This window comes from Mesoplodon bidens (assembly GCF_964165515.1).
Source record: "Mesoplodon bidens genome assembly, chromosome: 15".
In the NCBI taxonomy this organism is placed as follows: Eukaryota; Metazoa; Chordata; class Mammalia; order Artiodactyla; family Ziphiidae; genus Mesoplodon; species Mesoplodon bidens.
The window spans coordinates 4,526,525-4,545,099 of NC_138171.1; positions in this window are offsets into that span (position 1 = coordinate 4,526,525).

Here is an 18,575-nt window from a genome sequence, read left to right on the forward strand (position 1 = left end):
ATTTTGATCAGAATAATTTTATACCAGTTTTGAGGTTTCCAAGCAACTGTTTCCTGTTTTATTTACAGCTGATGTCACTAATAATTTAGGAAGGCCATCAGTATTCTAAAACTGTAGTTCTCAGTAACTGAAAAGAGATTAGATTGAGCACTTTAGCGTTTTTAAAATAAATGATAGAGATTAGACCCCTTTGGAACAGTTTAACACCCAAGTAAAAGTACCTCCTAGGATATTTATTTTCTTTTTCTTCTTTATTATGGTATAACCTACAGATAGTACATTGCCCAGATCTTAAGGGCACCGCTACTAAAAACCCTTTAGCCCTCATCATTCCTATGGTTGGGAGCAAGATATAGATGATTATTATGACCACAGCTAGTCAACATTTTGTTGGAGATCGTAGCCGGGACTATAAGCTTTTGGATATAATCTAATTCATTTTTAAATACTTCATCTTTTCATCCATCCACATTTGTCTCTATTTTTAAAATAAATTTATTCATTTATTTAATTTTTGGCTGCATTGGGTCTTTGCTGCTGCACGCAAGTTTTCTCTCGTTACTGAGAGCGGGGGCTACTCTTTGTTGTGGTGTGCGGGCTTCTCATTGCGGTGGCTTCTCTTGTTGCAGAGCATGGGCTCTAGGCGCGTGGGCTTCAGTAGTTGTGGCCTGAGGGCTCTAGAGAGCAGGCTCAGTAGTTGTGGCACATGGACTTAGTTGCTCCGTGGCATGCGGGATCTTCCTGGACCAGGGCTCGAAACCATGTCCCTTGCATTGGCAGGTGGATTCTTAACCACTGTGCTCTTTTTTTTAGCATATTAATCATAGTTATTTTGAAGTACTTTTTACTCACTCCAGTATATGGATAACCTCTGGGTCTGCTTCTACTGATTCTTTGAGCTTCTGGTTGAACAATCATATCTCTTGTCTATTCTCAAATCAGGTAATTTCTTACTATATGCCAGACATGTGGATAATACATTGCAGTTTCTGGATTACCTTCTTCTAAAACACGTCTTTTAAAATATTTCTGATTCATATTTTATAATCATGAAAGTAAAAGCATTACTCTGTCATAGGGAGAATATTTAACTTGTTATTTATTCTGAGCCAATATCCTTGTTATTTATCCTTTAACAATATTAAAGGCTGACAGTTTTCATCCAATCTATAGAATCAATTGTTCAGAATAGCTTGGAAAGGAATGCAAGAGTGTTATTAAACCTATTTCATTTCTAAACCATTCTAAATCATTGCAGACTCCAAATTGTTTCAATATAATAGCTGCTTACTTATCATAAATGTGTTCTATGCCTCTGAATCCTTTCAGGAAAAAAAGGCAATGACTGTGTCTTCTGTAGTGTGACACAGAATGTACCTTCCCTCTGAGAAGTCATGAGACCTCTTCTGAAGAAACAATTATCTTTTTCATCCCATTGGACCATTATACATGATCTTGGTGGTAACTGGAGAATTAGAGTCATAATGTCCAGTTCTATAGTCAGAATCTTTACCTTTCTTGATATCCACATAATTTTCTTTGAAAAATATAATGCAGTGAAAGTTTTTTGTTTCATACTCTTTTCATTTTGTAATTCCTAACTCAGGTTTCCATGATGTATTTGTGCCTCTATAGATGTACCTAGATTTCCCTGCAACCATTTGTATTGGCCTCCACTGATATAAATTAGCAGAACTGTAATCAACAGCACAAATTGATACTGGTAGCTGTCCCTTATTTGTAACTCATTGATAGTACTAAGTGCAAGGGGGGGTGGGGAATAAAAGGTGAAATAAAACATATTTATTTTCTGTATTTTTTTTGCTAGTATAATATTTAATTCTACATTGATGTTCTATCATGTGGATAAAATGTATGAGTACCTGAATGGAACCAGGAAAAATCAAGGGTGATTCATTAAAACCACCATTTTCCCCTCATCTCACAATTTATGGCCCCACCTTGATGGTATAGAAAGACTAACAACAGAAACTAAAATTAACTTGTTTGTTTTGTCCCTAAGTTGCTTCATGTTATTCAAGGAAAAAAAAAGAAAGAAAGAAAGAAAGAAAGAAAGAAAAGGCCCTCTAGCCTCCTGTACTATTTATCACTTAAAATATTAGAGCTAATTTTATAAAAAGAGTAAAATTTTTTTTTTTTTTTTTTTTTTTGCGGTACGCGGGCCTCTCACTGTTGTGGCCTCTCCCGTTGCGGAGCACAGGCTACGGACGCGCAGGCTCAGCGGCCATGGCTCACAGGCCCAGCCACTCCGCGGCATGTGGGATCCTCCCGGACCGGGGCACGAACCCACGTTCCCTGCATCGGCAGACGGACTCTCAACCACTGCGCCACCAGGGAAGCCCAAGACTAAAATTTTAAACTTTAAAGAACTACAGGGTTTAATTACTGGCCTTGCTTGGTTTTTATAAATAGAACATTTTTTATTCAGTAGGTAAATCCTATTTTTGTACTTATTACCACAGGCTTGTGAATCACTAAAAGAAAACAAAAAACCTAATTCCCACAGGTGATTGTTTTTATTATTAATGTCACAGAATTGATTTTCAAATTTAGAACTACTGATGTGTTCTGACTAGTTATTTGGTATTTATTAAATGCCAGCTGTGTGTCAAAAATATTATTTTTGTGATTATATGCTTGTACAGAATCACTCACCGTAGAATTTAACCACCTCATCATACAGAATTCACAAAGACTTTCCAGGAGGGGGATAATTTGGAGCAGTTCCTAATATATTTCTATTTTCCATCAAAAGGTGAAATTGATTAATTAAAGCTGGCCCTGATTCAGTCAGGTTGAATCTGGCATACTAGGCATATACAGGTAAACAACCTGGGCTATTCAAGTCTGGGCATGTTATGTAACCCTAAAACCTACCCAGGGCCTTTCCTTTTGGGGGTTAACTGCAGCAATGCAGGCTCTGTAATCCATACCCATTGATACCCCATCCTGAATTCTTTCTCTTAAGGACCCACGAGAGACATATTATTCGTCCTAAAGCAGAAGCCAGGAACCCCACGCGCCCAGGTGACTGCAAGGGGGGAGGGAGCCAGGTATCTTAGTCTCCTGGATTCTCGAATCATCTTCAGTTATTGTACAGAACACAGTAAGTTCACTCCAACTCTTTTGGATAAGTTTCTGAATACTTCACTTCTGAGTCTGTTCTGATTTGTCACTTTTGCTTGTCTGGAGGTCGAGTATAAATTACTTTTTACGAAGCCATGTAACCTTCCGTCGTCCATTTAGTTTTTCCCCCATAGAATCATTCTGATTCACAGTGGAGTGTCACTATTTTTAAAGCCCAGCTCCGGGCCTGACGTCAGGATTCCTGACCTGCGTCCGTCTCCCGCGGTGCCAGAGCCCTTTTCATCGGCGCCCTCCTCCACACTCTCGCCCTAAATCTCGGTGACTCACTCTGTCATCATGTAGCATCATTTGGCACCCACGCGGACGCGGGGCCTTGCTCCGTCCGGCACAGAGCTGCGTGCCTGTCTCCCGTCTCCAGAGAGGTTAGGATCTGCTGAAGCAATTTCAGAGGCCGTGCAGGGAGAGGAAGATAAGGCAGCCAAGCAACACTTCAGATAAATTACCCACCGAAAAGAAAACGCTGTGAAGCTATAGGAGGCGTCAGTGTTTGCGGTTAGGGTGTTAGGATGGCTGTGAGAGGGACGGATAAATGTGTATTTGCGTTCTGGAGGGACGCAGGGGGAGGGATGAAGGCAGAAGAAAAGGCCAGGCGTAGGCTTCCGGTTTCCAAATTGCTTCTTTGACGTCCCTGTCTTCTCCCAGTCCCAGACTAGGGGGATTGCATTTGAGGGTCGTATTTCCAGTTGGATTTTTCTGTGTTGCTTTTGTTTATCCTGCGGGAAGGAAAACCAAGGTTCTGCATCTTATTTTGGTGGTGTCAGATTTGTACTTATGCATACTATATGTAATCATTCTAATATGTACTCATCGAAAGGGAGGGATTTTCCTCCATTTGGGCCTTTTAATGTGAAAGGAAAGTCAGCTCACAATGTTTGCCTTGGAAAAACTGTCAACTTCTGAGCTCCCTCTGAAAATGGGCTCTAGATTTTCTGCTGATTTGACTCATTCTAACATTTCATCTTCTCATTAGGAACAGGGGTCCCTTTGCAGAAAAATACCCTCCGTTAGTTTTCTGTCCACCTTCACAGTACACACAAAAAACGTCTTTTCCCTTTTAAAATCACCCATTTTTAATGTTCTGTAAGTGACCTGGGTGAAGGTTAAGCGGGTGTATACACATGTAAAAAAAATACACGTGTAAAAACACTTAAAAGCACTTTACTCTTTGTAAGTTATACCTCAACCAAAAATTAAGTAAAATCACCTATTTTTTCTCTCTGCACAGCAGCCATTTTCTTTCCCATTGTTATTATTATTCTATTGCTAAAATAATATTTTCAAATAATTAAAGGAATTTTAAAAATTCAACCAGTATCTCCCTACTGTAATCAAAATGTTTGTTTTTCAGTATCTGATCTCTCTTTGGACGTATAGTTGTGATTGGGAAATATATGCTGTTTTGTATTCTGCTTTTGTTCCACCTGTAATATTATATCAAATATTTTCCTGTCTTTCATGACCCTCATAATTTTCCATTTTAATGGCTGCAAACTCTTCTGCTAAGTGATTACAGCATCATTTGCTTATCCACTCCTCTTGTATTGGACATCTAGGTGACTTCAGATTATTCATTAAAACAAATTACCCTCCTATAAACATATGCATGCATGCATTCATCCATCCAATGGATGGAATATTAATTTAAGCCTTTGTTCTATGTGGAGGGCACAAAAATGGAATGCAAATATGAAAGCTCCTCTGAGGAGCACTGAGTGTGGTCTGTACTGTGCAGTAAGAAATGCTAATTAATTACAGTATGGTCCTGTTTGTTGAGACCTGCAGTGTGATCGCCATGCGACAAACCCATCTCTGGACTCAGCTCCAGTTGGACACGGAATGGCTGATTGGGCTTGTCTGGTCCACCCCAGTGTGGCCAGCGCTGGTCAGCACCCTATAACTACTCAAGCCTGGCCGCTGAATGAATGAATGCATTATCTGATCTCACTATACCAACAAGTTTGTGAGATAGACATTATTATCCCCATGCTACAGATAAGGAAACTGAGGCTCGTGGACAAAGGTACAAAGTGTCACGGAAACACGGGGCTTATCAGCTGACGTGCACGATTGCATCTAACCCTCATTCAAACCCTCTGAGGTACAAATGAGAATCCCAACTTTGCTGATGAGGAAACTGAGGATCACTCAGCTTTCAAATATTAGAATCAGGATCCAAACCTAGAATTTCCAACTCAAATTGCACATTCTCTTCAGGTACTACGCTTTTTCTCAGATGTGGGATTATGGAGTTAAAAGGCAGAAACATTTTTATTATTCTACTTTTAATATTGCCAATATTCCTTTCATTTCTGATCAAAAGAAAAGTACTACCTGTAACATACATAGTTAACTGTGTGTGACTACAGCTGTACTAGCAACAGGTATTATCTTTTAAAATATTTTTGCTAATGTGAACTGTTTTAATAGCACCTATTGTACATTATTTAACATTTCTTTAATCCACATGGAAGCCCAACACTTTTCACATGTCTGTTCTTCTGTACATTGTCTCCTTATGCACTTTGTCTCTTTGTTTATTGGACTCATAATTTTACTGATGTATATTGAAGTGGCTTCTTTAGATATTAACCCTTTATCATATTTGATTCCTACATCTTTTCCCCAAATAGTTGTTTCCTTTTTTATTTGGTTAATTTTCATTTTATAAAAGTGGTCTAGGGGGGCTTCCCTGGTGGTCCAGTGGTTGGGACTCCACGCTCCCACTGCAGGGGGCATGGGGTCGATCCCTGGTTGGGGAACTAAGATCCTACATGCCGCATGGCGCGGCAAAAAAAAAAGAGAGGTCTGCAGTCTAATAGTTAAAGGCTTGGTTTCTTCTATTGCTTTAGAAAGTTGTATCACTCTTCCGAATATCTGTTTAGCATCAAATATCTTATATTTAATATACTAATTCATCTGGAGTTCAATATAGTAGAGAATACGGATCTAAAGTGTATTTCCCAATTTCCTAATTTAAGCCAGGGCTACATTAAATTCACACCCACCTGTACTGTGGCACCTGGTAGACATACCCATTCCATAATGTTGTTAATATTTTGAACAGCACCTGGTTTGTTACCCAATGCCATATATTCAATTATTCATTCTTTCATCACATTTTTTGTGACGCTTTCTCATATATTTACATTTTATATATCAATGGAATATTTCTAGCTTTTTTGCTATTCAAATGACTTAATTTTCTACACCACTTGAGTAACCTGTTAATTATTGTATATTTATAACATTATTTTATATCTGGCATGGTAGAGTCAAATATTGTGGCATCTGGAGCTTATACAATTTTGGGGACGGGGTCATGAAGAAAATATATTTAGTTTTTGTGAAATTAATAAAAACATATGACCATGAGAACACATTGCTAGAACACCTCCTGGGACATTGGGAAAGTCCGCACAGAAAGGGCACAGAAGCTTAAGCTTCATTAGCTTCATGGTAAATCCACCTCCGCCATTTGGGCTACACTCCACTTATTTAAATTATTTATATGTTCCTATGGCCATTCTTTCCTAATGATTTTATAATTATTTACTTCAGTTGTTTTCATCTGTTTGTTCTGTTTACCATCTTCTAGGGATTTTAGTTGGACTTGGGGAGAACTATCACTCTTAGAAAACTTATTCTCTTCCAGAACACACTGCTCTACATTCCATCGTCTCCCTTTATACTTTCCAGTAAATTTTTCATTGTTTTCATACATCTATTCCTTGTTAAGTTTATTCCTAAGTAATAAACATAATTAATTTTCTTTATAATTTATTTCTTGTTATAATTAAAGAGATGTTAATACTGTCACACAAGAATATTATTGATTTTACACATTTCTTCTATATCTGGCAACTTTTTGCAGGTTTGTTTACATTTTTAATCACCTGAAGTTGAATATGTTGTCTCTATGGGCCCAATATGTATTATTCTTATGTCATAATTTTGGTTCTTAACTTATTGAAGAGAATAAAACAATATTAAACTAAGGCAGCACCTTAATTTCATTCTGCTTTTAAAGAAATGTCTCTAAGATTGTTGATTGATTTAACATGGTCCCTTGATTTAAAAAAAAAAGTTCATAATATGTTAAGTCCTTTTTATTTTATTTTTTTAACATCTTTATTGGAGTATAATTGCTTTACAATGGTGTGTTAGTTTCTGCTTTATAACAAAGTGAATCAGCTATACATATACATACATCCCCATATCTCTTCCCTCTTGCATCTCCCTCCCTCCCACCCTCCCTATCCCACCCCTGTTAAGTCCTTTTTTTAAAAAAATGTAGCTGGAATGTGTGTTTCAAATTATTTTTTAGCATCTATGGAAATGACCATATGTAAATTTTCACTTAACTCATCTGTGTCTTATAAGGTTTTGCAATTGAACCATCCTTGAATTCCAGGGGGTACATTTTACTTTCTAATGCAATGCCCTTTTGAAGGGTTTTGTTTAAGATTTCCCCATCTATATTTATGACATTGACTATTTGTTTGGAGTGCTTATCCTTATCAGTAGTGTATTAAGTGTTTCTAGTCAAAAACACACTTTGCAACATAGTGTTATCTATCTTTTAAATATTTTAAAAATTCACTCATATTCAGAGCCTTTTAAATGAAATTGTAATAGTTCTTTGATGACTTTTCTGATTTTCTCTTCTCTTATCAATCTGTAAAGATTGTCTTTGTCTTGCATCAACTTTAGAAATTTTTATTTTGTATGAAATTTCTTTGAGAATTACAAATACAGTAGCATACTTTAGATATTTATTTCTCATAGTTTTTATTTCAATAGAGTTTCTATTTCCTTTCTAATTTCTATTTTTAAGTGTTCTTTCATTTTTCTTAATTAGAATTATCAGAAGTTTTTTTTCTATATTATTAAAGTTTCAAGAAATCAGCTCTTGTTTTTGTTGACTCTGTTTTTTGCTTTCCAACTTATGACTTTATCTTTTATTTCTTTCATTTTGTTTTTCTTCTCTGAGATATTAAGTTGAATAATTTATTTACTTTCTCTTTTTAATTTTAGCAAAAAAACATTTTAAACTTTTATTGATGTTTTTCTAAGCACTGATCTTTGTATGCAGGATATTATCATTATTATTTTCTGAATTGTCTTTTAATTGAGTTCTTGATTTTCCCATTGTACCAGTTGTTCTTTAGGATATTATTTTAAAATATCAGAGTAAAATAAATAAATAAATAAATAAATAAATAAATATATCAGAGTAATTTGCAATTCTGTTTCTTTATTCTGGGGACTTCTAATTTTAAGTTTTAGTTGTATTTTGGTTAGAATGTAGCCTGTAAAACCGCTGGTGAAGTTTATTCATTTAATTTTCTGTAAACTAGCAAGAGATAAGATTGATAAATGTTCTTTGAGTAATTCTAAAATAAATTATATCTCATTTATAGAGTACAGAATTTTGCCTAATTTACTTGTTATAGCTTTGGTTATAAGGAATTTAATTCTCCCCTATAACTGAATTTTTGTTTGTTTCTACATGAAATTCTTACATTCTTTGCTTTTTGTGTTTTGTTGCTATGTTAGTTGGTGCATATGAATTCACAATTATTATATCTTAAGTATGTACTATGTTTATCTTTGTATAACCACCCATTTATTTCACTTAATATGTTTTATCTCGAATTATTTGAAATTATTATTCCAACCTTTGCTTTCCTGTATTTATTATCATTGCTATATCATTATAGAAACTTTTAATTTTAGGTTGTCTGTGTGACTTTTTATATGTATGTTATTTGTGAGCAGCACAATGCTGAACTAGAATCCCCTTTGAGCATCTTTGCCTTTTAGTGGGAGTTCCACTTGGTGTTTTTCCTTTTCTTTTAGTTCCATTCTTTTTCCTTCTACAAAGGTTTTTAAACTTTTGTTTGAATTTGACTCACCTGAGTGATCATTTTCATAACTGTCATTTTCCTTTGTTTTAAGCCACTTTATAAACATTTTAAAGGAATCGAAGGAGAGAAGATCCCTGGTGTTCCCTATGTCATCATTCCAAAAGGGCACAGCATTGTTTAATGAAATGCAGCCATCTCCAAGTTTCCAAACTCCCCACCACCACAAATAGCTCTCTTTTCCTATTCAGGTTGTGCTTTCTTGAATTCTATAATTGTTCATTTGTCTTCCATCAAATGCTGATTCCTATTTCTTATGTTTTGATTTTGAGACTTATTATTCTGGTACAATATTTTTAGCTATTGACTTCAAATTTTAACTATGCCATTCAAGTCCTTTTTGTACCAAAAATACCGTATACAAACCTCATTTTACTTTTCTCTCAATTCTTCTACACAACTCCACAGCTTCCTTTTTTTGAAATTTCCATAAACCATAAAATTTTATTAATTCTGTTTCAAGAAGAACTTTGAGAAAATAATGTTTCAAAAGCCAATTCCTTCTTTTTTAATGAATGTTTTGTGAAATATTTTCTCTAAAGGTCACTATTATTCTTGTTCCAATTATAGTATTAGTGTTCACATGCACCATTAAAATATCACCTCCATTTTTTTCTAGTACTTTCCCACCTATTCTGATGGAAAATTTGCCCTGAGTAAATGATAAGCAGAATGTAAACTCTTTTCCTTATAGCACTAATATTTTTAAATGCCACACTTACCTGTAACAACTATAATAAATAGCAATATTGAATTAACTCTTTTTAAAACCCAGTTTTGTAACTGGTGGTTCTGAGGCAATATTTATCTACTAGTAATGTATGTATGTGATAGAAAAATTGTTGGCGGGGGAGAGTGGGGAGAGGGGCACAGAGGAGATAAAGCGTAACCAGTATAAAGAACCATAAGCTTAATAAGTGTTATTCTGTATTAATATTGGAATTTCCAGCATCAGTGCACCCCCTACTGACTGAAGTCCAAATAAATTTATTTTTAAATCTCATTTAATGCATGTCATAACAGTGAATCAATAGAGTTACTTAGGAAGAGTCTTTATCAGTTTTCTTCCTAAGAAACCTTGCTGGATCTTCACTGGTGAAAGAGTAACACCACAACTCAAAAATATGGAAATCAAAGCCACTCACCACCTGAAAGAAATCTATTCATTAACTAACTGACATTTATTAAGCACCTAATAGGAACTTGGGAGGATATAAAGATGACCAACACAGAATCCTCACATCTTAAACTTTCATGAGGGCGACAGACAACTGCATAAGTGCTTCTGAGCCTCACCCCTTCCTACTCCCCCACATGCCCCAAGTCAGCCATGACAGAGCACACGACAGTCTCCAAATTAGCCACGCACTGAACTCCCACGCACCCCTGACACCAGCCATGCTCTTCTTTCTCTCTAGAATTCCGTCCTTCCTCTTCCCTCCCCTTGAAGGACTTCTTTTCTTTCCCAATCCAACCAGGGAATAATTTTTTGAACATTTAAGGTTTTTTTTCGAAATTTACATTATTACAAATAATTCTGTGATCTAGATCTTTGTCCAATCTCAGAATATTTTGTTACAGTAGTTTCCTGCATTAGGAATCACAAAAAACGAAGAGGAATTTTGTTTAAGGCTCTGAAGAGATGTTGCCAAATTGCTCTCCACAAAGATTGTACCAATTATACATTCAACATAAGTGTATAGAAGTGCCTATTTCACTTCACACTCATCAATTCTGAATAAGAGCTATATTTTAATCATTGTTAATATCATAGGCAAAAAAAAAATTGTATACTGTCTTAGTTTCTATTTCTTGGGTCACCAGTATGGTTGAGCATTTTTTCACATCTATTCACCATTTTCACTTTTTCTACCAATTGTCTGTTTGTGGTATTTTTATTTTCTAAAAGATTTTAGTGGGGTTTTCATAGTTTATATGAGTTTTTTTATGTATTAAGAAAATTAACACTTAACCTGCCATATTAGTGGTAAATATTTTCCTTCCAATTTTGTTTTTGATTATTTCTATTTTTGTGTCAGTGCTATTGTGCAGTGGAATCCTTATGAATAATTAGATTTTTAACATTTATCTCTTTAGTTAATCTAGAACTTATTTAGGCATATAGCCTGAGATAATATAACTTAACTAATTTTTCTGAATACTTAACCCTCTGTCCCAGCACCATTTATTTACTAAGCTATCCTTTCCCCTTGGATTTGAAATGCTGAGTTAAATCAAATGCTAGGAATTCCCTGGTAGTCCAGTGGTTAGGAATCCATGCTTCCACTGCAGGGGGCACGGGTTCAATCCCTGGTAGGGGAATTAAGATCCCACATGCCACAGTGCGGCCGAAAAAAAAAAGAAAAAAGAAATCAATTGTTAAAATATCATATATACTGGGCTGCCCTGGTGGCGCAGTGGTTGAGAGTCCGCCTGCCAATGCAGGGGACACGGGTTTGTGCCCCGGTCCGGGAGAATCCCACACGCCGTGGAGCGGCTGGGCCCGTGAGCCATGGCCGCTGAGCCTGTGCGTCCGGAGCCTGTGCTCCACAACGGGAGAGGCCACAACAGTGAGAGGCCCGTGTACCACAAAAAAAATATATATCATATATACTAAGGTTAATTTTAAAGCTATCTATTCCTTTCCACCCATTTTTGCCCAGTATCACACTATTTTGACTACTATAACTAGATGGTATGTTGTAATACCTGGTACATCAAATTCTCCTGTTTGCATCTTCAAAATTTTCTTGGCAATTCTCAACTCTTTATTCTTCCAAATGAACATTGGAATCACTCTGTCAGGTTCCAAATGCATCCTGTGGGGCTTTTGATTGGAATTTCATTAAACTAATTTGGGGAGAATTGACAACATCAAAACATTCAATCTTCCTGCCCAGAAGCATGGTAGCTCTTCCTTTATTCAAGTTTCCTGTTATATCCTTCTGAAAAACTTTATGATTCTGTTTATATAGATCCTATACATCTCTTGTTAGGATTTCTTCCTAGGTATGTTGTATTTGGGGTTATTTTGAATGGAAAATTTTCACTATTGCTTATAAGGGATCATTGCTGGTATGAAAAAAAAAGCTATTGATTTTTTGTATTTTTAAATTAATTTTAAATTAAATGTAAACAATGTTATATTAGCTTTTCAAATAAATGACAATCACCTAATTTTAGGAGATCTACAACCAATTCTATGTGCTGATTGATTCTGTTAAAAATGTAAATATCTGGGGCTTCCCTGGTGGAGCAGTGGTTAAGGATCTGCCTGCCAATGCAGGGGACATGGGTTCAAGCCCTGGTCCGGGAAGATCCCACATGCCGCGGAGCAACTAAGCCCATGCACCACAACTACTGAGCCTGTGCTCTAGGGCCCATGTGCCACAACTACTGAGCCCACGTGCCACAGCTACTGAAGCCCGTGTGCCTAGAGCCTGTGCTCTGCAACAAGAGAAGCCACCGCAATGAGAAACCCGCACACCGCAACAAAGAGTAGCCCCCGTTCGCCGCAACTAGAGAAAGCCCACGTGCAGCAACAAAGACCCAACACAGCCAAAATAAATAAATAGATAAATAAATAAAATAAATTTTTTAAAAATGTAAATATCTGAATGTATTTGTGCTAAGCACCAGTTGTCTGATGGAAATAACTAAAGCTATATGAGGATTTTGTCTTATTCAGAGCTATAGTCAATGGCATTTGAAGAAATAAGAAACCACTGAAATTACTTCTGACAGCAGGCTTTTTCTACATTATTATTTAGTGAACAGACAAGTCAGAAAAGGAAAAAGCCTGGACATGCCAATATGGTCTTTCTCCAGTGCATTCCAAAGATTCTCAACACATGGGTTCTGGTGCCTCTGTTTCCCCATCTGCTGGGTTTCTGAAGTGTTCGGAAGGAAGGTCTATGTAACTTTAAGATTCCATCGTGATATATCGGCCTGCAAGTACTCATAAGCACTTTCGTCTTGTTTCATGTAACACACAGTCCGTAAAAGGCCGTGTTTTCTGTTGGGGCTGATGCTTCCCTTCTCCATCCGAGCCCTGGAGAAAAGTTCTTACTTTCCTCTCTTCCCCGGTGGTTACAGTACATGCATTTGTCAGATATTTCTTTGATGAAAAATGGAAGTAGACGGAGCTGGGTAGATTTTGGTACATTTTGACATGAAACTAACTTGCAGCACACAAGTAAAACAATATGCAGGGACTGGCTGATGATTCTCTAATCAATCATTGGGGCACTTCTTCTAATAGGGCTGCTCACTGATGTACTAAGGACAGCACTTTTTTTCCCAACCTTAGGCCCAAGCAAACAGCTGTTCTCTTAAATGAAGGCAGTTTGGGCCACAGGCACATCCTTCCCTCCAGGCCTGCTCTGAGCTACCAGCCAGAATGCTGCCCCTGCTTCTCTCTGCTCTCCCTCCAAGACCAGTCTCCCTAGACTGACCCGTAGAGTGGCTGGGGGCACTGCTCAGACTCAGGCACCTGCTGGTTCTCTCCCAGTTCCCTTGTGTTCTTTCTGGCTTTAGACCGTCACGCTGTGCCTTGCAATTTCCAAATTCTGGTAATTATCCAGCTTCATAAATTTGTCAACACTGTCATTGACCCGCATCAATCCATGAGGCATAATGTCGCCTCATGCTCGGGCTTGCTTTCCTTTCATTCTTTTATTCATTCAACAGTTGCTTTTTGAACAGCTACTATGTGCCTGGCACTGTGCTAGGTCATGGGTAGGCACTGGAGACACGGCTGTGAATGAGACAGACCATCTCTCTGGAGTATTCCCTCTGTCTGCATGGGTCCCCCAGAACTAAGAAGATCAAAACCCTGGTTTCCTACAGGCCTCCAAGCCCCTCCGAGCCTAAGTGCTGGGGCCTGGTTTGCCTCATAGTCCAGAATGGTACGAGTTTACTTTATCCTTCATGGAAAAATCTCTTGGCAAATTTCCCACATGATGTTGGAGCATCCAAATGTGAAGAGACCCATTTTCTCAGTGGAGAAGCTCACATGAAGATAGAAAGGATACACTGTTTTGTTTGTTTGGGACGAGACACAAAGACACATGGTGGGAATGGAAGCTGACATCTCTGTGTTGTCTCTTCCTAAAGGTTTTCCACCCTGACGTCCAGGGTGAGCAAGCCTGAGCCCACGCGTTACCAATGAGGTTGGCCACCCAATGTTCTGGTTTTCATCTTGGCTGCCAATAATCTAGTTCAGTTTTTATTTCATGAGCTGACTGAGCCACCTAGTTTAGGCATCGTGGCAACATGAAAAGCAACCACCTCCCTGGGAGGAGCTACCTGCAGACCCACAGGTACCTGTGGTCAGTATTACTGACTCCAGTGCCTTGGAAAAGAACCACTGAATAATCCTCCTGGATCCATATTCCAGAACCTTCTACCCACATGCTGTGAAGCTCCTCAGTGTGGTCCACAGTATCACGCGGTCCTTCTGTGATGGGCGCTGAGTCTCAGCGATGAAATCATGTATTTTTTAAAATGGTCCAGGTCAGTCATTATAAGATGTTTCATGGCAAACCACTGGCTTTCCTTCCATTCTTCCATTTTTTGTGCTTGCTTTTCATACAATTTCTTGAATGTACATAAAATGTCACCCTTCTGCAGAATGGACCTCTCAGGAAGACCATAAGAAAGCAAAGAGCTGACTCTACGCCAACTTCTGTGAATAGAATCCAGCAAATATTTAGTGGACTTCCCCTTATGTTCAGAACATTTTAACACACCCACCTTCTTACAGAATGAATAGGGGTAACCAGGCGGGTCAGACTGCGATCTCACACATCCCAGCTCTGCTGTGGCTGACCTTGCCACCTCCAACCTGGGGAACGAGGCAAATACATTACACGAGTTTTGTGTTGTTGTGTCTGTCAACCCTGTCCCCATGCCACAACCTAGTGATGAGAAAACAGTGCTGGCCAGTGGAAGGCACATGCAACAGAAGAGGCACAGCCATCTCTTTGCCTCCTTTTTCTGGCTGTAAAGCAGGAATAAAGTCCCTACTTCCTTTCTTTACAAGATGTCACACTGGCCAATGAGAGGATGTATGGGATGGGCCCTGAACTGCCTTGGAGAAAGACAAGATATTTTTTCATCCCAGATTTCTGCCCCGACACTTGTTACTGAATGGGTTGGAACCCCGGGGGTTGAAAGAGGTGCTGATTTGATCCTTTGAAACTGTAGTCAGCTGGACTGCTTTCAGGAAGTGGATCGTGGCTGTAATTGTTCTCTCCCTCGGTGTTCATGCTGTTGGCCACTGAAATGTTAGCTCCGAAAGGTCATCCAGATAAAGTCGAGTAAGAATAAGCCACACGAAAAGGAGCTGTCTGAATCTGTCCCAGGCCAGTAGGCGGCTGCATTTGTAATTCCCTGTTTCCAAGGTTCCCTGTGGATGAGGGTACTTGGAAGGGGAGCCCCAAACAAGGCCTAGTCTGCTTCTGGCTTGGTCCATTTGTCTCCAGCAAAATGGAGGAGACTGCCAAGCTCCACAGCTAGCCAGGAACCAGGCTCCAACGGTCCCCCCCGCCAACACTTTTCTTAAATTGAACTATAGTTGATTCCTCTTTTGTAAACCTAGAGGGTGGGTCTCAGTGCAGCCTGTCACCCCTCTCTCTCGATGGCACAGAGCTGAGCTATGTTGGCCGTGGTCACCAAACAGCAGGTCACAGTCTGGGTGACTTCAAATATGAAATGTCCTTTATAAGAGAAAAAAAAAGGGAAACACGGCTCCCACCTATGTGCAGGTGGATGCTGCTAAGAGCCTTCTCTGGTCTTCAGATGCTTGGAGCTTGGTTAGGGCACCTCCTTCCATCTTTTTGTCTCCTGATGTAGTCAGAGGAACCAAATAAGATACCTTACATGACCATGAAAGAAGGACTGCTAGAACTGTTCATCTCAGAGATGCATAGGATGATGACATTTTTATTATCCCAGGAAGGATTTCTGGCCAGGTTTTATACCTCTGTGTGTGAGAGTGTTTGCAAAGCAGTCTTTTCAGGGTAAAAGCTTTCCGCATAGAAAGAGAGTGAAGCTAATTTCCACATGGACCGCCTGGTTATGAGAAGATAGCTCATAAGACAAATTGGTTTAGCTCGAAGAAATTATCCTTAATTTCTCAGGATAAGGAATTACTGGAATAGTCAAAGTCCTCCCAGGAGAAGGGATTCATTTCTTATTATAGGAACTTAGGGATAACTTGGTTAGATGCTTAAGTAAACATAGAGGGGGGGTGGGGGTGGAAATCATATAGATAGGAAGCTCTGGACAGTCACCCAAATTCTGGGATCAATAATGGGAACAAAATTGCATTTGCTTCAAGATACTTGTTGAATTAGAAGTAATGAAAGATTCCTGAGATAAGGAGGTGCCCTTTGTAGAGACAAGCAAGTGGGCTCCAGGGCCCGAGGTCCCTGCAGGCCTCTGAGTCCCTCCTGCTTTCTGGTCTCTTTCCAGGCCAGTGAAATCCCCAGGGAACAGAGGCCATGGGATGTTGAATTCCTGGGCTTGTTGTGCAGGTTGCTTCTTTCCCGCTCATCCCGAGGCCACGCAGATTCTGTCTCTCCATTTGTAAAGTCTGCTTGAGTCAAAGCAGAAAGGTGAGTGTGTGTGCAAGGTCCCTACCAGGAGGGCTTCCTAAAAATGCCTCAAGCCCCACCTCCCCTCCTTCCACCTCTGCCCTTGTTGTTTCTCACGCTGAGTCCCTGTGCATCTTCCTCCTAAACAACCACCCTGAGGAGTCCCAGCTCTTGAGGTTTAAGAAAGCCCTCATTCTTAATGTACAGTTGGTGCCCAGTCAACCCACTGAATCCACTTACAACCAACAGCAAAATTTCATAGTAAATACTGAAAACCAAAAATTGTAGCTAGGACTTTACTCTGGAAAATGAAATATCAAAAGACAGTAGTAAGTTTATGGACACACACAGGCACATATATACATATGCATAAATGTAGTGATACCTATATATTATAACATATATTAATATATATTATGAGACACATACACACACAGTTTAGGTTAAAATTGTACCTCCATGCAAATTCTTACGCATAGGATGAATCAAGTGCTGGGTTTTGCCATTATTTTCCCCACCAAACTGGAAAAAGCACTGCACAATATGTTTGAATTTCACAGCCCAATCACAGTGATGGAGATCTTTGCAGAAATATTCAAGGACTTGATTAGTTTTCCCATGGGTCCCTCCTACTCCTTAGCTATTCAAAGCATTGTCTTATGACATGCTTTGACTTTGGGAACCATCTCTTGTCAACTTTTTCTTCTCAGTTGTTAGCTGCCTTGATTCCACAAGAAGTCATCCACTGGTGGTTTCACATGTGATGTAAGAGGTCTTGGGGGTCACCTGCTCAACCTGATAAAATCCTGCATCCTTTCCCAGCATTGCCACTTCACTTTCCAACAGTTGGTGGTACATTTTCTGCCATGGACAAGCACTGAGAGACTAACCAGAAGACACCTGGGCTCAACAAGGTCTAGGCTAGTGTTTTCAGCAGGTGCTAAGTTTCCAAGTGTTTGGCTCAGGAATAAATATGTTCATGTTTTGATGATTCTTGCTTCCCAGTATGGCCACAGGCCCTCTCATCCCTCTAACACAGAAGTTGCTGTTGTCTGAATGTTTGTGCCTCTCCCCCCGCCCCAAATTCATATTGAAATCCTAACATCCAATGCAATGACATTAGAAGGTGGGGGCTTGGGACTTCCCTGGTGGCCCAGTGGTTAAGAATCCATCTTGCAATGAAGGGGACACAGGTTCGATCCCTGGTTGGGGAACTACGATCCCACATGCCTCCAGGCAACTGAGCCCATGCCACCACTAGTGAGAAGCCTGTACGCTGCAACAAAGAGCCCACGTGCCGCAACTAAGACCCAACGCAGGCAATAAATAAATAAATAAATATTTTAATAAACAAATTTTTTTTTAAAAGAGGGTGGGGCCTTTGGGAGGTCCCCAAATGGATGAGATCGATGCTCTCACAAAAGAGGCCCGAGACAGCCCCCTTGCCCCTTCCACCAAGTGAGGCTGCAATGAGAAGTCAGCAACCCGACCCTGCTGGCATCCTGATCTTGGGCTTCCAGCTTCCAGGACTGAAAGAAATACATTTCTGTTGTTTATAAGCCACCCAGCCTGTGGTATTTTGTTACATAAGCCTGAACTGACTAAGACAGGAGTCACAACTTTGTGCTTTACATTGCAGTTGTGGACACACACACACAATACAATCACAAGATCTATACAAAGTGCCACCAGCACAGAAGCAGAAACAAAGCATTGGGCCGAGCTGGGGAGAGGCACACCTGTGAGGTACTCGGGGTCAGGGGAGTATTTGCAGCCTCAAGACATGAGCAAGACTCTTTAGGGCAAATGAGGGGAAAGTGCCTTCTGGGCAGAGAACACCACGTGCAAAGTTCAAGGGTGTGGAACTTGTGGCCTGCGGAGGAAC